The sequence below is a fragment of the Pipistrellus hanaki genome (assembly GCF_964339955.1).
Source record: "Pipistrellus hanaki genome assembly, chromosome: 11".
NCBI lineage: Eukaryota > Metazoa > Chordata > Mammalia > Chiroptera > Vespertilionidae > Pipistrellus > Pipistrellus hanaki.
In genome coordinates, this window is record NC_140513.1 from 26,572,835 (window position 1) to 26,579,473 (window position 6,639).

The 6,639-nt window shown below is 50.2% G+C and overlaps 1 long non-coding RNA gene across 1 annotated transcript; it reads left to right on the forward strand.

Annotated features, from left to right (window-relative positions):
• The first annotated feature begins 306 nt into the window (after positions 1 to 306).
• LOC311629767 lies at positions 307 to 4,311 on the forward strand. Its single transcript, XR_014796253.1, has 3 exons — positions 307 to 352; positions 1,324 to 1,469; positions 3,293 to 4,311. It is a non-coding gene; the product is annotated as an uncharacterized lncRNA (long non-coding RNA).
• Positions 4,312 to 6,639: the final 2,328 nt, after the last annotated feature.

Below are 6,639 nucleotides of genomic sequence, written 5' to 3' on the forward strand. Positions count from 1 at the left end.
CGTCACTCAACGCCAAGCTCTGTTGTGATTGGTCGGTTTTCTACGAGTGGCTCGGCGAGAGCCGCCCATTCTCCATCCCTGTCACCCGGCCACGCGCGCACCCACTCCCGGCCGCGATTGGCGGGGGTCTGATTGGTGCACCCGGGGATCAGTCACCCACGCCTCCCTCCCCGTCATTGGCGAAGGGGCCAGAGGGTGGCCGCCCCGCGCGCCCTTTGATCTTATTGGTTGGTCTGTGGGGGCTCAGGCCGAGGGGGGGTGCGCCCCTATATTAGTCCCATCTCCGGTTTGGGGCGTGCTGGCCACAGCTGGAATCCCGGGAGAACCTTCTGGAACCCGTGCAATGCCAAAGGTAGCCTTAAAGGAAAAGGGCGCCCACCAGCTGGCGGTGCCTCCGGGCACTTTCCCTCTCCCCATTTAGGAGGGTAGGAGAGAGAAGAGTGCACTCTGGGAGGTGTAGTCTCTGGAGGAGAGTCAAAAGGTCACCCCTTCTTAACCTGTTTTTTTGTTTTTGTTTTTGTTTTTTAATTTATCCAACCGTGATCTGTCTTTGACCTGACCTGATTTAGCTTTACCTGACGTGACCTTTCAAAGCAGGCCCCGGAGACAACGCAGAGTTTAAGTGCCCTCTGCTCTCCCTTGTCATCTGGGGGTTCTCCCCACGTGTAGCGCCTCTCCAATTCCCCTTCTGAGTCCCCTTTTCCTTCTCCATAATCCCCACATCCTAGCTGCTTCCTGCATGAGCAGCCCACCGTCTCCATTAAACTTCTCTCTCTGATCTTTCATCCCACCTTCCCTTTGAATTCCTACATGCTACACCCCAAATCCTTTACTTTTCCCTCTTCTTGACCCCATATGATCTCTAGTCTTCCCCCTCAAGATCTTCCGGCTTATCCTATTCTTAATTCTTTCTGCTCCTATGATCTCTCCCATCCTCACCCCCCGCCTTAGCCCTTCATCTGAGCTCCACATGATCTCCTTTATTAACACCCTCAGAATCTTACATTTCAGTCCCACCCCACCCCCCTTCCCCCATTAAATCTCAACCCGGTGTCCCCGCTGTTCAGAGCAGGCAGGGCTGCGGGGGCGGTCACCAGCGGAAGCCGACGCTTGAGCAGACACGGTGCCTGGCGCCCACGTCACTGTCTCCCAGGCCCATCTGTGCTACCGAGAAGCGGGTGGAGGTGGGGGGGTGGGGGGCGGGGGGGATGGGAGGAGGTAACCTCTGGGTGAAGAGGGAGAAGGAATTCTTGGAGGGTTTGAGGACAAAGGAAGGGCCAGGGTAGACGCTCTCACCTCTCTTTCTTGGCCATTTTTTTTCAGAGACAGAGTTTGGACACCCATGAGGTCGTGCAAACTGGATAGAGCTGGAAGCTGAGGCGTATAGAGCATCAGTACCTAGGCTACAGAGCAGAGCAGCCTAGGGGTACTGCACAGTCTCCACCCCCTGTCTTCTTTCTGTGCTCACTGTGGGTATCCAGGTGAAGAAGTGTGAGGTCTCAAGAAAGGGAAGGAAGTGGGGGGATGCAGAGGAGGTGGGTTTGGGGGATAAGGAGAGAAGGACAGGAAGACAGGGTGTGTGGGGTGAGGAAAGGTGGGGAGGGGAGATACGGTTGAAGATGAGAAGGTGAGAAGGGGAAGTGGGGAACAAGGAATAGAAGGGAGGGGAGATGGGGTGAGCAGCAAAGGGGTGGGAGAGATGGAGTGAGGAAGAGTGAGGCGGGGAGGGGAGGTGGGGTGAAGAGGGAATGGGATAGTGTGACATGGAGATGGGCAAAATAGGGTAAGGGAGCCAGGACTGGTGCAGTCTCCTTAGATCTGGAGGCTCTCACTCCCCTAAGTTCCGACTCCTGGGGGCCTGGTTGGTGAGTGGCTGTTTTCTCCTGTTCCAGTTGTGTATTTGCCTCCTCCAGCCTTGCCTGTGCCAACACGGAGGCAGAAAATGTCGCCACCCGCCCTTCACCTGGTCCTTGTGAATGCTGACGTGTAGGCTGAGCACTCTGAGGGTTCAGGGCGGTGCTTCCTGGTGTTGGTGGCACAGACTCTGTTGTCTGCTGGGTTCCCTATCGCTGCCCTCTGTCCCATTGCCCCTGGTGTGTCCAGCGTGTTGTGTGAGGAATCAGGGTGAGGCCTAGGGTAGGAAAATGGAAGCTCTGGAGACTGATGGTCAACCTCATGAGGTTACTTGCTACATCTGTGCCTCATTTCCTTCTTTGTAAAATGGGGATGGACAACAGCAGTACCTCAGAGGATTATTGTGAGGGTTAATTAAGGTAACACATGATGCACCTAGTTCTGAGCCTGGAATACAGTTAATCCTCACAAAATTAACTGCTAGCCTGAAGGTTCACAGATATCTGGGTGTGTGAGTGCATTTGTGAATGGTTGTCTAATTTGGAATTATTTGTACTGTTATATCTATAATGTGACGTGTGAGTAAGAGTGTGTATGTGTGTGTGTGTGATTAGTTTTGTGTGGTAGTGATCCTGATTCTGTGTTCTTTGATGTGGGTGTTAGTGTGCACGTGTGTTAGTGTGCACGTGTGATTAAATGACTGTGTAAGCCTGTGTCTAGAAGACAAAGAGTGGATGAAGTGAGGTGTCATGGCTGTTGACACACTGACATTGAGTCTGCATGCGTCTGTGATCTTGTCAGTTCCAAACACTCCATTTACCCTCCCTGCCTGTGGGGATGTCATAATCCTTGGTGTCCCTCGTTTCCTCACCCTGAAGGAACCGGAAACGTGGGGGCACAGGTGGGGGTGGGTGCCAATGGGGAGGTAGACAGGAGCACATGTTCCGCCCCAGACTGTGTATGGGAGGGGGGACCCCCTATCTTGCACATACCCTAAAAGCTTCAGAGGAAGTGCTCCCCCTCCATCCCATGCTCAGTTCTCTGTCTTGTTACCATGGCAGCAGTTGCCAGGGGCTCCCTTGGTTGCTAAGGTCTGGGTGTGGGAGGCTGCCAGGCACTGTTGCCAGTAGAAACAGAACCCTGGGAGAAAAGAAGACTACCCCCACAGCTGCCAGCTCTCTGCCGTGACAGGACTAGCCCTTTGACTTCTCCTGTCCCCAGATTGTACTCATGATTTGTATGTGACAGGACTAGGGCTGGTCAGGGGCTTTAACAGGAACTAGAAACGGAGATTTACCTTGTGAGGAGAAAGGGGGCTCTCGCCTGCCCATTACTATCTTTAAGTTATAAGGGGTCTTTAGAGATTAGTGACTACCTCATTCTGTTCCCCCATACCTTATATTTATCCCCTGGCAATATCTGTGCTTGCATTTTCCAGAGCTCGTGCTTATCACCGGATGCTTCCACCTGGAACAGGAATGCTACATTGATCCCATTACCTGGGATGCAGACCGACTTCTTCCTGAGGTCAGACTCATAGCATCTCACCTGGACACATACCTCATGCTGACGCCTGAGTCTAGACTTCAGTCCCACACTGAGTCCTAATTCTGGCCTTCGTCTTAATCCTGAACCAGACAGTATGCCAAACCCTGTCTCAGTCTCAGCTCTCTTCCTAGACTTGGATGAGCCCTTATCTAGATAGATTTTCGAATTCATCTGAGGATTCAGTTCTGATCCTGTACTCTGATTGAACAATGACCAGCCATTAACTCCCTGGTACTTGCCTGGCATCTCCTTGCATGTTCTAAACCTACACTGACCAGTACCATAAAGTTCAAGGGGTTGTGTCTTGCCTTGGGTGAGAGGACAATGCAAGGAATGACCAGCAGAGGGCGTGCAACATCAGGCCCTGGAGGCAAGGTTCCCAGAACTTTTGATCATTTATCTCAGGTCAGGACCCTGAGCTGTAGGCACAACAGTTGGTCTAAAAGGTTGAACTAAATAAATTAAAGTCCCCAACTTATGCTGATGCTTTGGGGGTCATGTAGGTTTGTACAAGCATGGATCTCCCTACAGCTCAGCTGGGCTCTCACCAGAAGATACTTAACCATTTATTGGCCTCATAGGTCTCAAGAGTACTGAATACCTGGTGAGGCACCCTCCCCAGCTCAACACTTCTTTGATATGCTTATAGCTTCATTGCCTTCCTTGATATACAGTTAGCTTTTAGTCCCATTGAGCAGAAATCTGCCTCTACTCCATTTTTGGTCTTAGCTCTTAGACCTTAGCTCAAGGTCACGTTGCCCTTATAAGTCCCAACTGCCAGGTATCATCAGCCTCTGCATCCCTCACATCCACTCTTCTCCAGGCTGAACACCCCTCAGGCCTTCCTGGGTTCCTCTTCTGCTTTGCTCCACTCCAGGCACTAAGATTATGCTCCCCTGCCTGGGCTTCAGTTTGTGCAGCCTGATTTAGCTTTTAGATCCCCGCCCCCCCCCCCCCCCCATGCCAGTGCAGTGTACAAATAGGCCAGCCTGCTCTCTCCTCTGACTCAGAACTTTGTTCCATGTGGCCTCATGTTATATCAGTCTTTTTGTAGCCACTTCATACTGTTCACCCAAACCAATGCAGACTGCAATATCTTTTCTCTCTGAGCCTCCAAATTACATCTGACCCATTTGTACCGGTTATAATTTTGAAAGGAGTGTTATATTTACTCTAAAAACAGAGGTACTTGAAATAAATGAAATAAAAACCATTTTGGCAATATGTTTTGAGTTTCGGGGCAATCCCTGGGCTTGGAAATCTCACCTTGATGCCTACATAAAGGTAGGACAAGGATGAACTGAAGTGCTCTCTTTGGCAGCACATATACTAAAATTGAGACGATGCAGAGATTAGCATGGCCCCTGTGTAAGGATGACACACAAATTTGTGAAGTGTTCTCTATTTTTGTTTTTGATAAATGTTAAAATGTAAGACTGTAAATTTATTTATAAATAAATTAGTACACTACAAAAGGGAAAAAAAAGAGAGAGAGAGAGGGACTGAAGATTACCAGCTTGATTGGCTGTGACTTCAGCACTGTGGACAGAGGCCATGGCCACACCCCCAGCCCTGCCTGTGGGTGGGTAGGAAAATGATAGACACATGGCCTTCAGATGGGGCCAGAAATCCATGCTGCTCTCTCAGTGCCTTGCAGTGTATAGAGCTCTATCCTCTTATCCAACTCATTATATCTTCATTCAACTATCAGCCTAGGAGGCAGACAGAAAAGAGACCATTTTCTAGATTTTTACAGATGAGGGAACAGGTTTAGCGATGTCAAACTTCAAGTAACTCTTTGGGTGGGGTGGGACAGAGACCACATTGCTCCATGTTTAGCAAATGTAGCAGCTGCTGTTTCCCTGGGGGGGGATGGCTTTCCCTAGAGATAAAAGAGAGTGCACTAGAGCCAATGCAGGCCAGGGTGGGTGGGAGTGTGGCTGAACCAAGGCTCCAGCCAGCCCTGGAAACATGTGGCGGTTGGTAGGAGGGTTCTGAGGGTTTGAAGTTCCAGTCAGGACTCAGCCAGAGGGAGGGTAGGGAAATCTTGTCATTTGTGTGTCCACAGAGGCCCAGCTTTTATGCCTTTTCCTGTCCCAATGCTTTGCTTCCCTGAGCCTGGAGAAAGGAGAAGGGACTTCTGAGATGTCATTAAGCTGTCTCTGAGCTGGACGGACCTCCATGGGAAACTCCAGGGAGGAGAGTATGGGAACCCTGTGAGTGAATGGGTTGAATTGTGCAGATGGTAAAAAAAAATCCTGTGACATGGCTGTCGGCCTGGCTACTTGCATATGCCTATTCCCAGTAGGTAGAAAGGGGAGGTGCTGGACCACACAGCAGCTGTTTCTGTGAGGTGTACTTTAGACAGAGGCCATTGGCTGTATCGCCAGCTATGCCTGGAATTGTGGGCAGGTTAAGAACATGGGTACTGAGGCCAGACTACCTGGTTCCCCTGCTTCCTAGCTGTGATGGTATAACCTTGAGAAACTTTCAGCATCACTGTCCCTCACTTTTCTTATCTGTAATACAGATATCATAGGGTTGTTATGAAGATGGATTACTTTATGCAAAGTACTGAATACCAGTGCATAGAACTTCCCAGTGCATAAAAACGTTAACAATTATTTGTATTTGGCTTGGAGGTAGAGAATCTGCCTCTGAGCCACAGACTAGAGATGCTTTCCTGCTACAGGTACTGGTTGTGTTCCTTACTGGGTAGAGAGATGAGTGGGGATTCCATAGTCCTCTGAAAGTTTCTCCAGACTGCAGTTAACCAGACCTATTATGTCGCCTTAAAACAACTCGCAAAAATGGGTAAGAAACTCTCAGACCAAGGAGGGCCCAGAAGACCAGGAGGAAACACAGCCAACTAGCTTCCCTACTTGTGGCTCAGAAGGAACTGGGAAGAGGAAAGTGTTTGTAATGGGGCCTTGATGGGAAGGGTGGGGCAGTACAAAGCAGACTTACCTCTTTCAGTTTCTCCCAAAACTCGGGCCTCTTCAATGCCTCCCTGTCCCCGCTGTGTTGGTGATGGAACCCTTGCCTCCTCCCACTCCCACACATCACCTATTTCTTGGGAAGGTCAGTGCCAAGAGAGCTTTAGAAAGAGAGCCGTGGTGTATTGTGTTCTTGAAGGCCATAGCCGCTCCTGTCTCATACTCAGACTCAGGAATTGGCCAATGACAGAAAATCACACAGAAACTCACCAGATGCCCCAAACAATAGGAAACAGGAAGC